Consider the following 20,701-nt stretch of genomic DNA (forward strand, 5'->3'; position numbering starts at 1 on the left):
CACACATGTATATGTATTTATGCATGCATATATATATATACCTATTTATGTCTTGTCCTTTCATCCTATACAGTTTGTAACTGTTCCCTCTAAGTGTAATTCTTCTAGCTGCCCAGATGATAACAACAGTTTTTTAGAGTTACCAATGACCTCTTTTCTTATAAGGATACACAACATTTTAACTTATGAGTCTCTTACAAAAAAAAAAATTTGTTTTGTTTTGTTTTTCTTTTTTCCCTCTTTTTAAATTGCCTTTTGATGATTCTCTTGAGTTCTGTGCTTGGACATCAAATTTTCTATTCAGGTCTGGTCTTTTCTTTGCAAATTCTTGGAATTCTTCTATTTTGTTGAATAACCATACTTTCCCCTGTAAGAATATAGTCAGTTTTGCTGGGTAGTTGATTCTTGGTGGTAGACCTAGTTCCCTTGCTTTCTGGAATATCATATTCCATGCCTTTTGGTCCTTCAGTGTGTATGCAGCCAGATCCTGTGTTATCCTTAGTGTGGTTCCATGGTATCTGAATGACTTCTTCTTAGCAGCTTGTAATATCTTTTATTTGGTCTGATATTTCTTGAGTTTGGCTATAACATTCCTGGGTGTTTTCAGTTGGGGATTAAGTATAGGAGGTGATCTGTGGATTCTTTCAGTCTCCACTTTTCCTTCTTGTTCTAGAATATTGGGGCTGTTTTCTTGAACAACTTCCTATATTATTGTGTCCAGGCTTTTTCTTTTGTCATGGTCTTCTGGTAGATCAATGATTCTTAAATTGTCTCACTTCAAATGATTTTCTAAATCCTCAGTTTTGTGAATGAGATGCTTCATATTTTCCTCAATTTTTTCATTCTTTTCATTTTCTTTTATAGTGTCCTGCTGCCTTGTTAGATCACTTAATTATAGTTGTTGTATTCTGGTTCTTAAAATCTGGATTTCATCCCTGGCTTTTTGGTCATCCTTCTCTTTCTGGTCTGATTTTCTATGGAGGTCATCTTTCATCCTCTTTACCTCATATTTCATCTTCTTTGCCTCATCTTTCATCTCCTTTGCCTCATTTTCAAGCTGATTAATTTTGGCTTTCAAGACACTGTTTTCTGTTTCCAGATGACTTATTTTGCTGTTAAAGTTGTCTTCAGCCTCTCTTAATTGAGTTTTGAATTGCATTTTGAGTTCTTCTAAAGCCTGTATCTAATTCACTGGGATTTCTGATTTGTCGTTTGCTGATCCCTCCCCCTCTGTTCCATTCTCTGTATAGAAGCTCTCTATTGTAATTTCTTTCTTCTTTTTCTGTTGTTTGCTCATATCCATCCCTTCTTTTCTCCCTGTATTTGTCTGTGCTCTTGCTCCTCTTGTTTTTTTTTTTGTTTTGGGGGCTTCTGTCAGTCTCCCCTCTTGGAGATTTGACAGAAGATCTCTCAGTGCAGTATTTGGGGGAGGGTTGTTGGGGGTTTGAGCTTCCCTGTCCTCTGGAGGCTTTTGTTTGGATTAAAGTCCAGCTGGCAATGAGGGAGGGGTGTGGAGCCTGGACTACCCTGAGTTCTGAAGACTTTTGATGGGATTAAGTTCAGCTTGGTTGGGCTGGGTGTGCTCTGAGGCCAACACCTCCTATAAGGCTGGAGCAAATATGGAGGATCGCCACAGCTCTGGCCAGGCTGCCAGCTCTATGTTCCCTCTTCGGCTCCTTCCCTGCTGTTTGGGTTTGACACTCTGAGCTTGGCACTGCCCTGCCCACAAGGTACACCCTCCAGACCAGCACCTTTGTACACCCAGAAGTTCCTGCTGCCACTGAAGTCTCAGCACTCTAGGAGGGTGGGGGGAGGGGTCCTGGGACCTTCCTTCCACCTTCCCCTCAAACCCAAGTGTTTTCGGATTCTGGCTTGGGGGGGGGGGGGTGTACCTTTTGAACTATGTCCAGCAGGAGGATTCCTTGGCTCTGTCTTGTTCTTAGGTTTGATTTTCAGTCCCCTAGGAGCATTCAGTTTGTGATTGGTAAGGACAGGTATTCAGAGTTCTGAACTTCTGCTCCTTCTAGGCCACCATCATCTGATCCAACCATTCTGGATGGCAATTTCAAACTATGCCCAAAGGACACTAAAAAAAAGGACACTTTGATCCAGCCATAGCACTGCTGGGTTTGTACCCCTAAGAGATAATAAGGAAAAATAATATAAGAATATTCATAGTTGAGCTCTTTGTGGTGACAAAAAATTGGAAAATGTGGGGATGCCCTTCAATTGAGGAATGGCTAAACAAATTGTGTATATGTTGGTGATGGAATACTATTGTGCTCAAAGGAATAATAAGCTGGAGGAATTCCATGGGAACTGGAATGACCTCAAGGAAGTGATGCAGAGTGAAAGGAGCAGAACCAGGAGAACATTGTACACAGAGACTGATACATGGTGGTACAATTGAATGTAATGGACTTCTCCATTAGTGGCAATCCAGTGATCCTGAACAACTCAGAGGAATCTATGAGAAAGAACACTATCCACATTCAGAGGAAAAATTGTGGGAGTAGAAACACAGAAGGAAAACAACTGCTTGATCACATGGGTTGATGGGGATATGATTGGGGATATAGACTCTAAATGAACATCCTAGTGCAAACATCAACAACAGGAAAATAGGTTTTGAACAAGGACACATGTAATACCCAGTGGAATTATGTATCCATTTTGGGAAGGATTGTGGGGAGGGGAGGGAGGGAAAGAATAGAATTCTTGTAAACCAAGGAATAAAGTTCTAAATTGACTAATTAAATAAATTTTTTCAAAAAAACAAAGAATAACAAAAGGAAAACTTACTTAGTCCTAGCTGGAGGAGGATATTTAAAAAATTATGAGTATTGAGGGCCTTTCCAGTTGATTTAACTTAGCAAAGGTCCTATTGAGATTCACCAATCAAGCATCTCAAAACTCCTTCAGCTTCTCATGACTATTTTGTATTCAGGTGACAAGGAAATGATATCTACTGTCTGAGCCTTTAATCCCCTAAACCAACCAAGTTTGAGGAAATGTCTCAGTACCTTCTAAGGAAAAAATAGCCTACCTTGCATGGAAGAATTAGGCTATTGCTCCTATCAGAGTTTCACAAAGGACTTCTCTAATAGAAATAGCAAATAAACTCATTTGTTCAAGCAAATAGCAAGTAGAAATTTCAGAAGTTTCAGTTGTACTAGAAAAGACATGGGGATGAATTCTTCAAATGGGAGTGAGATGAAATCATGGCTTAATGAAGTTGTCTCAATTTCACTGAAAGGGAAATTTCCTGAAGTTTCTTAGTAAAGCAAGCTGAAAATAAGGGACATGTTGAGATGTCTTTGCCCACATATCTGCCCTCCAAAGTTTCTCTCCATTTCCTCATATGTCTTGAATCAGTCCCCAACAGAGTCTGAAAGCCTGCATATCCTCTCTCAAAGCAGAATGGAAAATTCCTCCATTCTCCAAAGCTTTTTAAACAGGGTTTTGCCCCTCATCTAGTCCTGCAGGGTTGCATCAAGAATGATCATTCCAGAATCACATTCCAAAGGTTGCATATGCCACGAGAATGCCCTTCCTAAACCCAGTTTGGATTATAATGTAATGACTAAAGCATTATAAAGGATTACAACTATAAAAACTCAAGAATTATGATAAATGCAATAAAAATCTACAGACAACTGATGATGAATCATGCTTCCCACCTTCTCGCAAAAAACAAGAGGAACAAATGAGACATATATGGGAAGAAATTTTGTTTTTGGAAAGGATAGGGAGAATTAGAGGAAGAAATTGAGAATAATAATAGCAATACTAAAAATGGTAGAAAAGAAAAAAGCATCAGTGATTTTTTTTCTAAATCTGTAGAAGAGTAGACAGAAGATCAGATGTAGTTGCAGAAAAGCATGCTAGTGCTGTAACTATCAAATTAAAGTTGAAATATAACAACAAAAAATCCTCATGCTATTTGAAATGGAGACAGTTTCATTTTGCAGCCCTTGTATTCTATTCTATGTAAAGTAAAATGTTATATTTATCAAGTTCATAAAAACAAAAAAGATAGAAAAGAAAAAATAGTCTAAGAGGGTAATGTTCATTCCTGATATAAACCCTCTACCTAACAAGGAAAAGGTAAGAAATTTCTTTGCTGATTGGGAGATTCACCCAGAATCGTTCAACTTCCTGTGATCTTGTTCCTGATTTTGTAGAGCAGGCTCCTGGGCAGAAAGAGGAGGAAGACAAAGGAAAGCAATTGCAAACTTGTTCAAGAACAGATATGTGACACAACTTCAACTCAGCAATTGACAATATAAGAGAAGTGATATGACTTCAACTAGGTCATTGAAGCTAGTGGGGGCTATTTACATGTAGCACCAAGTGATGACCATGTAAATTGAGAGAGCAAGACAATGAGAGCTGACAAATGAGTGAACCATAATGGTAAAATTATAACTTTCTCTACTCTTCTATTCTCTAAAGAAAAAGTGACCTTCCTTGGTGCCAACCAATCCCTTTACTTCCTCCTCCCATTGTCCCTCATTAGGCTAACCAATGACACCCATAGGAAATTTTCTTTTGTTTCCTTTAAAAATTTATTTTTAGTCAAGTTGTTAACCAGTAATAAAAAAGTTTTAGACTACCCCAAAAAAATGTGTGATAGAGAAAAGGCAAAGATGATTTTAAGATTTTAGTAGTTGGGAGTATGTTGGTTCTCTTAAAAGGGTCATGCGGAGGAAAGGGTTTTGAGCAAAAAATGGGGGAAATTATGAGTTTAATTTGAGACATGTAAAAATTGGAACATTATTGATATGTTCAAACTAAGACATCTAAAGGATAATTAAAATATAAATCTAGAGCTAAGGAAAAATCAGGGCTAGGAAGTAGACATTTGAAATTAATATTTTTAGTCAGTAAACAATAAATATTGCGCTTCTAAAGAGTAAATGAACCAGACTTAAAATTATAGCATAAAGTAGTAATCATCACAATTATTTGATACTGGCTTTAAAAAAATAGGGAATAGATCAGGGAATAGAGCAGATAAAAGAATCAGAAATGAGTAAACTTAATATCCTTGTGTTCAACAAACCTGAGAACATAAATTTCTTGGGTAATAATTCTATATTTTATAAGAATTGCTGAGAAAACTGGAACATAGCATAACAAAAATTATGTTTAGATCAACACATACTGAATCCACAATAAACTCAAAATGGATATGCAACCCAAACTGAAGTTCACAGCAAATGAGATACTATTCACAGACATACCTAGGGGGAGAATTCATAATCAAAAAGGGATTGAGGTCATTATAAAAGATAGGACAGACAATTTTCATTATATGAATTTGAAAAGATTTTGCAATAACAAAATCAAGGTAACTATTATAAGAAGAGAAGTTGCCAATTGCAACAACAAAAATCTCTGAATGAAATAACACTGATAAGCATCTCAAATCCAAAAAATAAAGTAAAGAAATTAAAATAGTCATTCCCCATTGGAAAATTGGTCAAAGGATAAGAACTAATGGTTCTCAAATTTAGTAAAAGTAAAAGTAAAAGTAAAGCCCAAATGCCCTGGGCTTACTTTTCCAGAGCAAGGCTAGCTACATCTTCCCCTTGGGTTTCTAGAGGTATAGGTGTCTTTCTCTGGTGTCTTTCTCTCCAAGGATCAGGTTGAAGCCAATTAATGTTTTAATCAAAGAGGCTGTTATCTATCATTACAAAATGTCTACGCATGCTTCCTGACCAAAACCTTTCTATAATAAGTCAACATGACTCTCCCAGAAGCAGACTCTCCAGCTGTGTATTTGTATCTGTGGCACTCTGTTCATACCTGGATTTTGGGCTCACTGACCAGTCCCCTATTACACAACGAACCATTGGAGGCAGCTTGGTAGAGTGAATGAAGAGTTGGTTTGGGGGTCAGGAAAACCTGCCTCTGCTACATACTTTTTATATGAATAAGTCACTTAATTTCTTGCTGCCCCAGGCAATATTCCAAAAGTATAGGTTGCAGATCCTAATCTACATTGGTAGAGGAAATTCCTCATTAAAAGCTTCCTTTACAATGAAATCCAAGCTCCAGTCCCTTCCCCACAACTCTTCTTAAAAAAGGAACCATATGAAAGATTCATCTATTTGCATTAATTATACAGTTGTCTAAATCTTCCCCATATCACTGAAAAACTATAAGACTTATGAGTTTTATTCCAGAGAAGCTTTGTTTCTCTCTTTCTCCCAGCATAGGACAGTTCTTCGCTTATAGGAAAACATTTCAGAGACAAGTCGAAAAGTACTTCCTCTGTCAGAAAGTAAAAATCACCTATGCAAGCAGAATGTAGATTGGCCTCTGTATGTTGCTGATGCTAGGACCTTTCTCCCACCTTCTTTCTCAAAATAAATTGCATGACTCAGAGGATCTATACTCAAGGACTCAGAGAAAGTATAACTTCTCCCACTCCAATCATTTCATTGATCTTATTTGAATTCAAATCAATGTGCATTCATTAAGTACCTAATATGTTGTGAGGCACTGTACTAAGTGCTGAGGATACAATAACAAAAACTAAACAATATCCATGAAAGAGAGAAAGGGAAGCAAAGAACAACAAGCCATTGAGATGGCAAACTAGACAATCTCTGGGTGGATCACCTCCAACTTCTGCTTACATCACTCTTGTAAACTATTTCATGCTGTCTCCAACACATTATATTGACCATGCATCTAACAGGAACCAATACCAGATCCTCCCTTCCTTCCTCCCCTTGATGACCTCCAGGCTGCCCTGTCTTAGAGTAGAGATCCCCAGTACAAACTTTCCAGTGAGATGGTATAGAACAGAGATGGCAAACCTTTTAGAGATGGAGTGCTGGGCCCCACTTCCACCCCACCCCTCAGACAGAGTGCAGTACCTGCAACCCCAAGAGCCAGATGTCATGCCCTTCCCCCCAACAAGTGCTAAGTGTGCCCCATCCCCACTCTGCACAAGTGAGGGAGTAAGCACTCCCATTGGGTTGCTGGGCAGAGGAGAGGATGAAGTAAGGAATGTCCTCAGTGAGTGTAGAGAAAGGGAGGGGAGTAGCCCAAACTCTCTGCCCCCTCCAGCTCTGCCACCTATGAGCTGCCCACCTTACCTACCTGTGCACTCCTATTGGTCTGCTAAGGCAGAGAGGCAGTGGAGAGGAATAATCTCTCTGTCTTTTTAGTAACCAAATCTGTGGGGGAAGGGCAGCAGTGTAACCACAGAGAGTTCTCCAAGTGCCATCTTTGGCACCTGCACCATAGGTTTGCCATCACTGGTATAGACCTTACCATTTACCTTTTTACTATGTCCAAAAAATCACCTACGCCTTTTGATTTTCCCTGTTGCTATGCTTTCCAGACCCTAGGTTCTACTGTCATCTTACCAGCTGGTGTAATATAAAGACTCCTAGGCATAAACATCTAATCTATGGCTAAACCATTAAAATTTCTGAGCCTATTCTCCTACATTTTATGATATCTCCCCCAGCTATAGTGTGAGTGCCTTGACAAACAATCTGTCTTGGGTTTTTTGGTTACTTTTGCTCTTTGTACCCCCGGCATTTTAAACTATGTGCTTGGAACATAGCAAGTATTTAATACATCTTCAATTATTTATTCATGTTTTTTGTCTGATATAGTAGTCTAAGATTCTACTTTTATCTACAGGTAAAAGGATTAGCAAAGAAAAAGTCATTACCAGCCCTTGCAGACAAAAGGATAAGAAGTATCAGGTTAGGAGACTAGAACTAGACTTTCTCTGAGTCATAGTCTTTTTGTTCCAGTAGTCTATTTGATTTGCTCATTTCAGACTGGGGAACTTCACAGTCTTCTGATTATCCTCACCCAACAACAGACTGGGTGTAGGCTCTTTCCCTACAAGAAGTACAAATATTCATGTAATGCCTGTGGTATTACCAATAGAGAGAATTAACTTTGTAATCACATAAAGGAAACCGTAGCCAGCTCCTACCCAGCCTGAGCCAATTGTTAAATTTTCAACAAATGCTATATGCACATCAGGCTTTGACTTATGATTGCTTGGATTTTAAGAAAGTAATTGAGAAAAATGTTAATAACATGGATTAAACCTTAAAGTGTATCCTGTTGTTTCAGAATGAGTTGGCACCAAAAATAAAGAAATTCTCCCAGGATCTTTACTTTTGCTCCTTCCTCTTTATAGGTGGCAATTGTATGGTATAATGGATAGAATGTCAGACCTAAGTTCATAATCAGGCTTCAAACAATTACTAGTTGTATGACCCTAGACAAGTCACTTAACCCTGTTTGCCTCCATTTCCTCATCTATAAAATGAACTGGAGAAGGAAATGGCAAACCTTTACAGTATCTTTGCCAAGAAAATCCCAAATTGGATTATAAGAGTTAGACACAAATGGAAAAACTGAACAACTTTATAGCTGACATGGCTCCTGGGGTACTAATATGACACCATATTCCTGTGACAGGCACTGAATAAATCTTGAGCTCACTTAGAGTCCTGATTTTTGAATGTCACTGCTTTGCATTTGGGCTTTTCTTCTGTCAGGGTAGTAAAAATCTGTTCCAAAGCTAGCAAGCTTTCCTCTCCCAAGAAAATGCAATACTCTGGTTATCCTGCCATGAAATCTGTCATAAAGCATTTTTCAATATATGATATTTATGGGTCGAATTCCATGTTCTTTGTGTTTGTAAAGTAACTACAAAAGGAATATTGGATTAAGTTCTAATTAGAGTAGGAAGGCAGCCTCTGGCTCAATGACTTCACTTTTACTCTTCCTTCCTAAATTATTACTGATATTCTGAGGATTAATGATAATATAAATTAACAGATGTGGGTGTAAAATGGATTACAGTCATCTACACATTCTAATTTCTGACAAGCATGCTAATGTTCTCAGACAGTCATTACCAAAATCAACATAAGTCATCAAATGAGAGACTCATTTCATTAAGGAATACTCACATAGAGTTTTCTGTCTGGTTTTTAATTAAATGATATCTCATAAAATGACATCGTGGATGGCTGTCCTTGGGGTCAGGAAGATTTGGGTTCAAGACCCACCTTTATCATATACTGTCTGTGTGACTATATATAAGTCACTTATGCTTTTAGTGTCCCAGACAATTCTCCAAGGCTCTAAGTTACAGATGAGTTGCAAATATGCATAGATAGAGGGAGTTTCCATAAATTCTTTATATAGATGAACTCCACACCAAACCTAACCACCCACCCAATGACTTCCTTGAAGCTAAGACTTGGAATCAAAACTGGCAATCAAAATCATACATAAAAAATGTACCACAGTGGAACTGATCTAAGCTCCATACCCATATTAACTTTGAGCCAGTTTTATCAATGTGGTTACTTGATGTGGCAACTCAACCCACAGAACCCTACAGACAAATCCAGAATGCTTTGCTGATGTTTCTATATAATAAATAAATCAGAGAATGTTTAAGTTGAAAAAACCCTGGATGAAAGCTGTTCTAACTCCCTCATTTCACAAATGGGGCCCGAGGAGGTTAAGTAGCCTCTCCAAAGAAACCTAGCTAGGCAGCAGCAATATTGAGAGGGAATTTGAGAGCAGATGACCTCTAAAGTTACTTCAAATTCTAAAATTCTGCTTCTTTGGCTTTGAGAGAAATGTAATATGTTTTAAAGACTCCATTAAACTTAAGAATTTTCATTTTAGTAATATTAAATGAACTTAAATCAAAATCTTATCTCCCATTCATTCAACAAATGTTTATTGGGCAGCTACTATATGTGATGGAAAAGCTCCTCAAGAAGCTAATGTAACAGTTTAGAAAGTCTGCTGGGTCAAGAAGGACTAGAATATTCTCTCTCAGCCACAGCTCTGGACTCATACATGTATACCAGGCTTAATACTGGGGGATCCTGGCCCCTAAAGAGTGGATCAAGTGGATTTCTTTGTTCTTGGTTTCTCTAGCTCTTAAAGCTTGACTGGAGCATTGGGTATGTGTGGGGTGGAAATTGAGGAGACCTTGGAAATTTCAAAGTTCACCCTCTTTTACCACTTATTAAAAATAAATATGACCATGGAAAGCAATCATTTAAAATATAAGGCTTTATTGAGAGAGAAGGATGGGGGTGGGCACTATCTCAAGTCATGGACCCAAGACAGATGTCCCCAAGGGGTTATAGGAAAAATACAAGCACTGCCTCAAGTTATTGACCCTAGACAAAAGCCCAAAATTTCACAGAAAAAAAACCCCTTACTTATAGGAGAATCTTGATGTAATCAAGTCTCCCAGAAGAAATTATAACATTTTACACTAGTTGGAGAGAGTGTTGAATAGTTTTACATTGGCTTTATAATGAACACATTCAAGCTAATTAACATCTTCAATAAATTGGAGAATAGCTTCACAATGGATATATCAAACAAATCAATATTTTTTTTTAAATGACCAAGAAGTTGGAGACAGATACAAAGAGTGGAGAGGTTCAAGCCTGGATTACCTAGGAGTTGCTGATGAGGGGATCATTCAAGCCACTAGGCTTGACCTCCTGTTAGAAGCTTCAAATACAGAGATACAATAGGATAGTCTTCTAAGACAAAAGGATACTCAATATTGGTACTTATGATTTGGTCATGAGTACTTCAGGATCTAAGACCATCAGCCTGGGACTCCTGCCTGAGGCAATTCCCAGACAAGCTCACCTAAAGCTATAAAGCTTTTGTAAGAATAGGAGACAGGGGGACTCCAACCTCTAGATATTAATAACTATTAATAATGTGAGAATAACACACTAAATTCTCATTCCACGCAGGTAGAATCACTGAAAGTTTAAATTTTGTTCATATTGCTCCAAAAAAGAAGACTAGGAAAAGAATTTGGTGCAAAATATAAATCAGGCATAGGAAAGCTATTTATTTCTAACACACAAAAGAAAAGATTAAAACACAAAAGGTAAAATTACCTTTGACTCAACTTTGTACTATTTCCCTCAAACTTCATTTCTTCTAGCAAGTCTGACCAGGGATTGGACTCTACTCTTCTTCTTCCTGGTGGTCATCTTTACCTCCAGGAAGTATTGTAGTAATTGTATGAAGTACTTTCTATAGAGCAGTCTCTAAGACTCACAAAGTTGTTCACAATCAATAAAAAAGAATCTATTAAGTACTTGCTAAATAACAAGCACTATTCTAAGCACTGTAAATACAAATAAAAAAGCAAAATAATCTTTGCCCTCAAGAAGCTTACATCCTAATGGAGAAAACAACATGAATATAAATCAATGCATACAAGATACAGATGAAATCAATGGAAGTTAATCTTATAGGAGGAGGCACTAACCTGGGTTGAAGGGTGGGAGTGTTTTTGTAACCAAGAAAAACAAATATAAAGTGAAATTTGAACTGAGGAAGCCAGAGATTCTAAAAAACAGAGTTAAAAAGGGAGAGCTGGAGAGTAGACAGAGAAAAAGCAAGAGATGAAATATTGTGTGTAAGGTATAATAAGATCACTATGACTAGTTCATAGACTATCTGGAGGAGAAATATGTGTAAGGAAACTGAAAAGGTGGGAAGGAGCCATACTGTGAAAACTTTAAATCCTAACAGGCATTTATATTAGCTCCTCCAAATAACAGGGAAGCATTAGAATTTATTGAGTAGTGGAGTGAAGTGATCAGATCAATTATTATCAGGATAATAATTTTGACAGCTGTGTAGAGAATGGATTGGCCTGAAGAGCCCTCAAATAGGAAAACCAATTAGAAGGCTATTACAATAATCTGTATAAGGTAATGAGACCCTGAACTAGGGCAGTCATAATAGAAAGAAGGAGGAAGAACCAAGATGGTGGAGTGATAGAAAGTAATACAATAAGCTCTTCTCTACAAACTCCTCCTTGTTATTCCAGAAAATTTATCTGACCAAATGCTGAGGGGAGAATCCAGAAAAAGCCATAATGAAACCTATGTTCAGCCCAGATTCACATAAGAAAATAGGGAGATAAAGCCAGGAGCAAGTTATTCAAGGAGTATTCAAGCACTAATAAAGAGGTTGTATACCAGGGCAAGAGGCAGTCTCAGACTGACACCAGGGCACCACCAAATCCATACAGGGCTCAGAAATGAGGACAGGTACCAACTCTCAGCTTTGTCACCTACTAACCAGGTCCTGAGCAAGACAGAGTGAGAAGGGACCTGTTCATGGCAGTGGTATTCCAGGATAAGGAGGTGGTGTACCAAGAAGTTCAGAAGTCACCAACAGTAGCTATGATATGTCTCATGTGTAAGTAGGAGCTCATTTCCAATATCTGGCCCAGATTGCATAGAAATAACCAAGATGAAAATCTCACACCCAAAGGAAGGCAGCAATTTTGTGTTCTGAGCCAACAGAGCTTTTCAGCTTTCTGGTTACAGGCAGAGTCCATCAGTAATCTACTCTTGTGCAGACTCAAACATAGGTCAGGAAATTGCAGAGCTCAAAGAAGAGGTCCATAAATCAGAATTTGTCCTGGAATAGGCTACTTTGGGAGCTTTGAAAGCCTGTCTTTGAGAATCTGGAATATCAGAATATTCAATACTCTAAGAAGGTGGCATAAGACCAGCCCAGAACTTCTCTCTAGAGGTGCTACAGGGTTCAGTCCTAAAAACAATTCCAAAGCCAGGAAGTAGACTGGAAGATTGAAGGGGGAGGGAAATGAACTGTTCTGGTGAAAAGGATACATAAAGCAAACACAGAAGAGAATGACTCTAAAATATCTACAAGCATTTCCTCATAGAAAGCCACAGCTTGGGCACAAATTCAACTAGAATTCTTAGAAGAGGTTAAGCAAGAGTTTTTCAAATAGTTTTTAAAAAACATTTTCAAAAATAGAATAAGAGTGCTTGAGGGGAAAAAATGGAAACTGAGAGCTATGGAAGAGAGAATTAAAAAAAAATAATTAGCAGCTTGGTACCAGTTACTAAAGTTTGCCCAAGCAACAACTTCTCTAAAAATGTAAATGACCCAAATAGAAGCCAACACTTCCAAGAGGAAATAAGAAATATTAAGACAAAGTCAAAAGAGAGAACAGAACAGAACAGAAGGTTGTTTCAGGAAAAATGGTTTATCTGGAAAACAGATCAGGGGGGAATTTTAAGAATTATGGATTATCTGAACACTATGACTTTAAAAAGTACCTAAAGTTTCAAGAAATCTTAAAACTGCCCAGATCTCTTAGACCAGAAGGCAAAGTGGAAATTGAAAGATTTCACTGGTCAACTTCTGAAACAAAAGCCAAAATGGAAACACAGACTTGATTCAGCAGCCACCATTCTAAAGGAGCAGAGAACTTGGAATATGACATACCAGAAGGCAGAGGACAAAAAATTTCATTAAAGAATAACTTACCTAGAAAACTGAAAATAATGCTAAAGGGGAAAATGGATCTTCAATGAAATAGAGGACTTTCAAGCATTCTTGATGAAAAGGCCAAGCTACAGAGAAACTTCAAAGTATAAATACAAGAATGACAAGAAGTATAAAGTTATACATTAGCTATGATTAAAGGACTAAATGGGGTAAACTGCTTACATTCAAATATGAAGAAATGATACATGTGTCCCTTCTGTTCTTGATCATCATCAGGGTTTATAGAAGGAATCCAATGAGATGAAACCAGAAGTAGTTCTGTTATATCTTAATGATCTTAAGAAAACAATGATCACCATTACCCAAACGACAAATGGTCAGGGGACATGAATAGGTAATTTTCACAGGATAAAATCAAAACTATCAATAAGCACATGAAAAAGTTTTCTAAATCCCTCCTGATTAAATAAATGCAAATTAAAACAACTCTGAGGTACCACCTCACACCTAGCAGACTGGCCAATAGGACAACAAAGGAAAATAATAATTGTTGGAGAGGATGTGGCAAAATCGGAACACTAATACACTGCTGGTGGAGTTGTGAATTGGTCCAACCATTCAGGAGGGCAATTTGGAACTATGCACAAAGGGCTTTAAAATGTAAAAAATTTAAATTTAATATCAATAACTCCAGGTTCTTATTTTTAATTGTATTAATAATCAATAAAAGTAGATATAGCAGATTCAAGCCTAATCTAACCTGACAATCATCTGGCTCTTAGTCATGGTCCTACCAGGCCTTTTAATGAGTTGGGTTCAATGAGCCTTGGGTAGAGAATTATTTTTTTTTAATTTTTTTTAATTTTTAGATTTTATTTAATTGATTAATTAAGAAAATTTTCCCATGGTTACATGATTCATGTTCTTTCCCTCCCCTCCTGCCACCCCCCTCCCATAGCCAACATGCAATTTCACTGGATTTTACATGTGTCATTGACCAAGACCCATTTCCATATTATTGATATTTGCATTAGGGTGATTGTTTAGAGTCTACATTGGGGAGAGAATTATATCTACACATAACCTCCTGTGATTCTTTGGGAGACAAGCATTTTGAAATCTCCCTGATTTACATGCCTAGTCTCCCCAATGAATCATTTCATATAACCAGTTTATATCTCTAAAGATCTCTTACAAGAGGTACATTCAATATTGCACTTTTTAAGGGGCAATTACAATAATTTGGGGATAAGATGGAAATAAAAGAGAAAGAGAGCAAAACTAGTGATTACTAGGCACATTGACAAAAAGCCAATTAGGGGTATATCCCCTTTGGCATAAGAGTTTACATTCAGAGTAAATGCACTCAAACCCCCTCAGTTCAATTCACTACATCCCAAAGTTCATTCTGGATCTTTTGATGCAGTGTGTGGTTTCTGCAGGCATCTTTATGGCACCTTCTCCAAACAGTTCGCTTTCTTGATTTGGAGAATAAGCGAGTTTCTTTTCCTGAAATTATTCCCCCCCCCAAAAAAATTTTTTTTTAATCTTGAATTTAATGAAAATTATATAGTTGTTAAAGAATCACTCTATTACAATTATGAATAACATGGAAATGGTTTTGAACAGTGATACATGTATAACCCAGTGGAACTGCTTGTTGTCTTTGGGGGGGCGGGGATGTGAGGGGGATCATGAATTGTGTAGCCATGGAAAAATATTCTAAATAAAACATTTTTAAAAAAGAATCTACTGCCACAATTTCTGTCCCTCCCCCTAAAGAAAGGAATTTCATCCTTCATCCTTTCAACCTTCATCTAACAAAAATTATATTTCTATGGAAGGACCAGCCCAGAAACCTATTTTCTCCCTTCCCTGCCCCCTCACCCAAAGAAACCCTCCAGGCAAGTTATTGCATCCTGACATATGCCAGGAGCTGATAATGACCCCAGTCCCAGAAGTTCCTGTCAAATTCCTGTTCACTCCCCCAACCACAGAAGTTCCTGTTCACTCCAGTATATAAAAAGACCTTCAAGCCCTGAAGTCAGGGCTCAAGCCATTTTAGAGTGCTAAGCCCAAGCTGCAGTTTGTTTAAGAAACTCCCTCTTGTGCTTACATTGTTGGTCATTGTTTCATCCTTGGGATCGATTCACCAGGCACTTCATTATATGTAAGTATTATGTATATATTATGTGTGTATGTACAATATACTTCAAAATTATCTTAATATTCCAAGAAAAAAAGGAAAATAATGATCATTGAAACAGATTAGGGGTAAGTGACCTCAGCAATTTAATGTTTGATAAACAAACTCAAAGATCCCAGTGAGGATAAGAACTCACTATTTGACAAAAACTGCTGGGAAATTGGAAAAGAATATGACAAAAATTAGGTATGGATCAGTATCTCACATCCTATACCAAGATAAGGTCAAAATGGGTATGTGATTTAGACATATAGGGTGATATTATAAGTAAATTAGGGGAACATAGAATAGTTTACCTATCAGATCTATGGAAAAGGGAAGAATTTATGACCAAACAAGAGATAGATAATATTGCAAGTTGTAAAATGAATAATTTTGATTATATTAAATTTAAAAGTTTTATGTAAACAAAATCAATGTGACCAAGATTAAAAGGAGAACAATAAAATGGGGGGGGGTATAACAAATTTCTCTGAAAAAGGTCTCATTTCTCAAATATATAAAGAACTAAGGCAAATTTATACACACACCATTCCCCAATTGACAAATGGTCAAAGGATATGAATAAGCATTTTTCAGAGGAAGAAATGAAAACTACTAATAATTATTTGTGAAAAAATAGTCTAAATCCCTCTTGATTAAAGAAATATAAATTAAAACAACTCTGAGGTACCACCTCACACCTATCAGACTGGTCAATATGACAGTAAAGGAAAATTATAAATATTGGAGGGGATATGGCAAAATTGGGACACTGATGCATTGCTGGTGGACTTGTAAACTAATCCAGCCATTCTGGAAGGCAATATGGGATTATGACCAATGAACTATAAAACAAAGCATGCCATTTCATCCAGTAATACCACTACTAGGTCTGTAGCCCAAATAGGAAAAAAAAATAACTGCTGGAATATGAATACAAATAAAAGCATATGATCTTTCACTTGTTTATTCGGGTATATGTTTTGAGGTTTTGGTTTTATAAGATTATTCACTTACAACAATGAGCAATGTGGAAATATCTTTGCATGATAATACATGTATAACATAGATTGAATTGCTTGTCAGCTCTAGGAGAGGAGAGGAGAGGAAAGGAGGGAGGGAAACATTTTGGATCATATAACTTGGAAAACTAATGTGGAAATTTGTTATTACATGTAATTGGTTGAAAAAATAGGTACACAAAGAGGAGGGGGAGGATGCAGATACTGACACTTGAGCTTCACTCTCATCTGTACTTGTCTAAAGAAAAAAGAAAAACATACACACATGCATACATATACATACAAGGTTGGGTATACAAATGTATTTCACTTAACAGAGAAACAGGAGGGAAAGAAGAGAGGGAGGGCAGATAATTGAGATTAGTTCTAAACAAAAATTCTAATAATGTACAAAAATACTTATAACTTTTTTTAGGTAAAAAGAATGAGAATCTGAGGGAGTACCCATAAATTGGGGAATAGATAAATAAGCTATGGTATATAAATGTAATAGAATACTCTACTCTTGTCAGCAAAATTACCAACCATGATTGCAAATGACTAATGATTAAACATGCTACCAACCTCCTGACATAAAGGTGAAGGATTCAGAATGTTGAATGAAACAGGGTTTTGTTTTGTTTTTTTTAAGGGCATAGTCAATGTAGAGATTTGTTTCCCTTGACTATGTATCTTTGTAATAAGTTTTATTTTTCTTGTGTTCTCAATGGGGGAGGCAAGTTGGGAAAATGAGAAGACTAATTGAAAAAATATTAAAAGAAAAAAGAAAACTTGGGAACTTGATCAACATAATAACCAATCACAATTTCTGAGAACTCATGATCTTACCCACCTCCTGACAAAGAAGTGATGACTCAGTGTGCAAATTGAGAATTTTTTAGGCATGGCTAATGGAATTTGCTTTGTTTGACTACATATGATTGTAGCAGAGGTTTTGTTTTCCTTACTTTCTCATTAGGGAGTTGATCTTGGTTTAAAAGTAAAATTTAATTTTAAAATAGAGAAAAGGAAAGGAGGTAGACATGACAAAACTTGGCAACTGATTAAATATATGCATTGGGGAAAGAGGAATTGAAAGTAACAAAATTTTCAAACCTGCATGATCAGGATGAAGAAGGTGCCCTTGTAAGAGGGATAGGTTTTGATAAGGCAATCTATTTTGTAAGTGTGGAGTTTGAGATGTTCAATAGGTATTGGATGATAAGAGACTAGAACTCAGGAGAGAAATTAATGCTGAATATTTAGATTTGGGAAATTATTAGCATTGAGATGATCACTGAAAGTATGGGAATTGATGAGAGAATCAAATAAGAAAAGGGAAGAGGACCCACAGTGTAAACAGGCATGAAAATACAACAAAGAAAGCTAAGACAGAATGGTCAAAGATAGGAGAACCAAGAGAGAACAATATTATGAAAACCCAGATAGAAGAGAATATCCTGGAAGAAAGAGTGGTCAACAGTTTCAAATACTGCAAAGAAGTAAAGGGAGATAAAGACTGAGAAGAGACCTTTATCATTTGTTACAGTGTAATAGTATTCCATCATATTCATGTACTATAACTAGCTCAACTATTCCCCAGTTAATATATATCCCCTCACTTTCTAATTCTTTGCCACCATAAAAAGAGTGGCTATAAATATTTTTGCATGGATCCTTTTATTTTTTCTTTGATCTCTTCAGTGTTTAGACCTAGTAGTGCTATTGCTGGGTAAAAGTGTAAAAAGAGTTTTATAGCTTTTTGAAGTTCATTCTCTATTACCAATTTGGCCAATTGATTTGTCTATGGTTTATGGTCACCATGATCTCCAAAGAACCAAGGTGCATATTGATTTTAAATGGATTACAGCATATTACTATGATGACTTCAGTTTAAAGACATTAACACAGATATCTATGGATGGAAAAGAAAGTGTACTGGTCATGAAGGATGACAGGCAATTTATGGATGGCCCAAGTGGTAGAATGGCATATTTTGAATAGTGGAAACCTAGAGAGCTCAGAGAAGACTTATGGAAATACATAGACAAGAATCTCATCAAATAAGGCTTTGCTTTGCCAAAGGTCACACCAACAATATCAAGGCTTCACTGAAGGGAAATAATACAATGGAGCTTTAATACATGCATATTCGCATATAACCTGAGACAAACCTTCCTCTAAGCAAATGCCAGAAAGAAATATGCTCTATAGAATTAATTGAAAAGATCCTTGTTTCTGAGAATCCAACTGTTTATGACCCAAGTTAAAAGTCCTTTTCTCTTCCAGTCTATATCAGTTATTCTTTGTCTCATGACTGATTTGCCAACTAAAATAAAAATATATCTGCAAAAAGTTCTGGCATTTCCTTCTTACAAGGAAAATAATAATAGAACTCCATACCCTGCCTTCTCTCCCCACCCCCTACCCATTACAAGAGCACTACTTCATCATTCTCTATTAAATTCAGTTCAATATACATATCTAATGGTCTACTGTATACAAGGCAGTTGTCCTAAGAACTTACAATGGAAAGATAACAATGAAATGGTCCTTTCCTTCAAAGAGATTACATTCTACAGTTGAGGGGGGGGGGATGGAGAGGGAAAAAATAAGTAAATTAAAAGTATGTGCAAAATAACTTCAGTACAGAGAGATCAAGAAATTCATCTTTCAGGAGATATCAAATAAGTCAGGCTTTGAAAGAAGTTAGAAATGTTAAGGACCTAAAGTGGAGAAGGAGAAAGTAGCTAAGTGTCACAGGGGATAGAGAGCTGAGCCTGGAGTCAGGAAGACTCATCTTCATGACTTCAAATATGGCCTCAGACAAGCTGAGTGACTGTGATTCAAAAGATGTCACCAGTGATGTCATTTTGCTCTTCTTTGAGTATGAAGGACAGCAACCAATCAACCTGGATGAGTCATTTAACCCTGCTTGCCTCAGTTTCCTCAAGTGTAAAATGAGCTGGCTTCTCCTTCTGAGTGGCAAACTATTCCAGTATCTCTGCCAAGAAAACTCCAAATGGAGACATAAAGAGACCAAAAAAAAAAAAAAAAGATTGAACAATAAATAGAGAAGGAGGGAAGACATTCCAGATATTTTGAATGGCTATGCAAAGCCAAGAACACAGAAGATGGAATGTGTCAACTTAAATTCTGGAAACTCCAAGTTTGCCCTGTCTCTTGGGAATTTGCCTTTAGGGGAAGTCCCAAACTGACTTTTATTAGACTGAACAATGGATAACCAAGCATCCATTAAGGGTCCTGGATAGGAGTGAGAAATGTGCAAATTTTCAGTCATCCTTTTTGTCTTAGAAGCTTCCTCCATTGTAACAGAGATCTATTCCCAAAAAGGTCAACACCTGTGCAGAACCATCTTTTTGTATCTATTGTAAATTTGTGAGTGAAAAATCCCCTACCGCCATAAGGGGTATAAATGAGGATTAGATTTTAATGTTATCAGTAGTATTGAGTTAATCATTACTGCAATTCTAAGATAGTTAAATAATGTTAGCATAAGTAATGATTTTAGTAGGCCTTTTGTGATTATTTTAGTATAAGTCTTTAAGGTTTTGAACCAAAGTAAAGAATTGCTTTAGCATAATTAATCATTGTTACGCATAAGCCTCAGTTTTAGCCTCAGCCTTTAATTTACTGTATGGTGCACCCTCAGCAATCATGGTCCTGAACTTGTGACTTGGTCTTCATTAGCATAGAGGCTTTTGCCTCAGTTAGAAACCTTATACACCCTAGTATACATCATCAGGCTTTTAACCTGCTTGGGAGTCTGGTACCTCCTCCTTATCCTGGTCATCTAAGTGTACATCATCATTGGCATCATCAGGCTTAGAAAGTAGGGTTCAAGTTCCCCCAATCCCCCTAGTCTATCAAGTGACTTTCAAGTCATCATCAAGTGACTTCTTCTACCAAAGATTCTTTGGACATAAAAGACATCCTCTCACAAAGTTCTGGGTCTTTTGGTCTTGACCAGAAGTCTGGCTTTGTTGTGAGACTGGCCATCTCCCAATAAACCTATTTCTCTATGGCTTGGAGACTTTGTTTATCTTATTTGCAATTTAGGTCACCCCCTGATCCCCTAACCTCTAACTAAAACCTCTTTCTGGTACCAGTCAGTGTATGTTTGCTGTACTATATTCCCCCAAAAGTATATAAGTCCCCAAGT

General features: G+C 37.0%; 1 long non-coding RNA gene across 1 annotated transcript in view; it reads right to left on the minus strand.

The window, feature by feature from the left end:
- LOC103102750 (uncharacterized) overlaps positions 1-20,701 on the minus strand; it is a 41,539-nt gene continuing 20,838 nt past the window's right edge. Inside the window, exon 3 of the long non-coding RNA XR_001628117.2 lies at positions 1-20,701. This exon is cut by the window's right edge and continues 10,548 nt beyond it. This is a non-coding gene — a long non-coding RNA (uncharacterized LOC103102750).

The sequence above is a fragment of the Monodelphis domestica genome, chromosome 2, assembly GCF_027887165.1.
Source record: "Monodelphis domestica isolate mMonDom1 chromosome 2, mMonDom1.pri, whole genome shotgun sequence".
Classification (NCBI taxonomy): Eukaryota; Metazoa; Chordata; class Mammalia; order Didelphimorphia; family Didelphidae; genus Monodelphis; species Monodelphis domestica.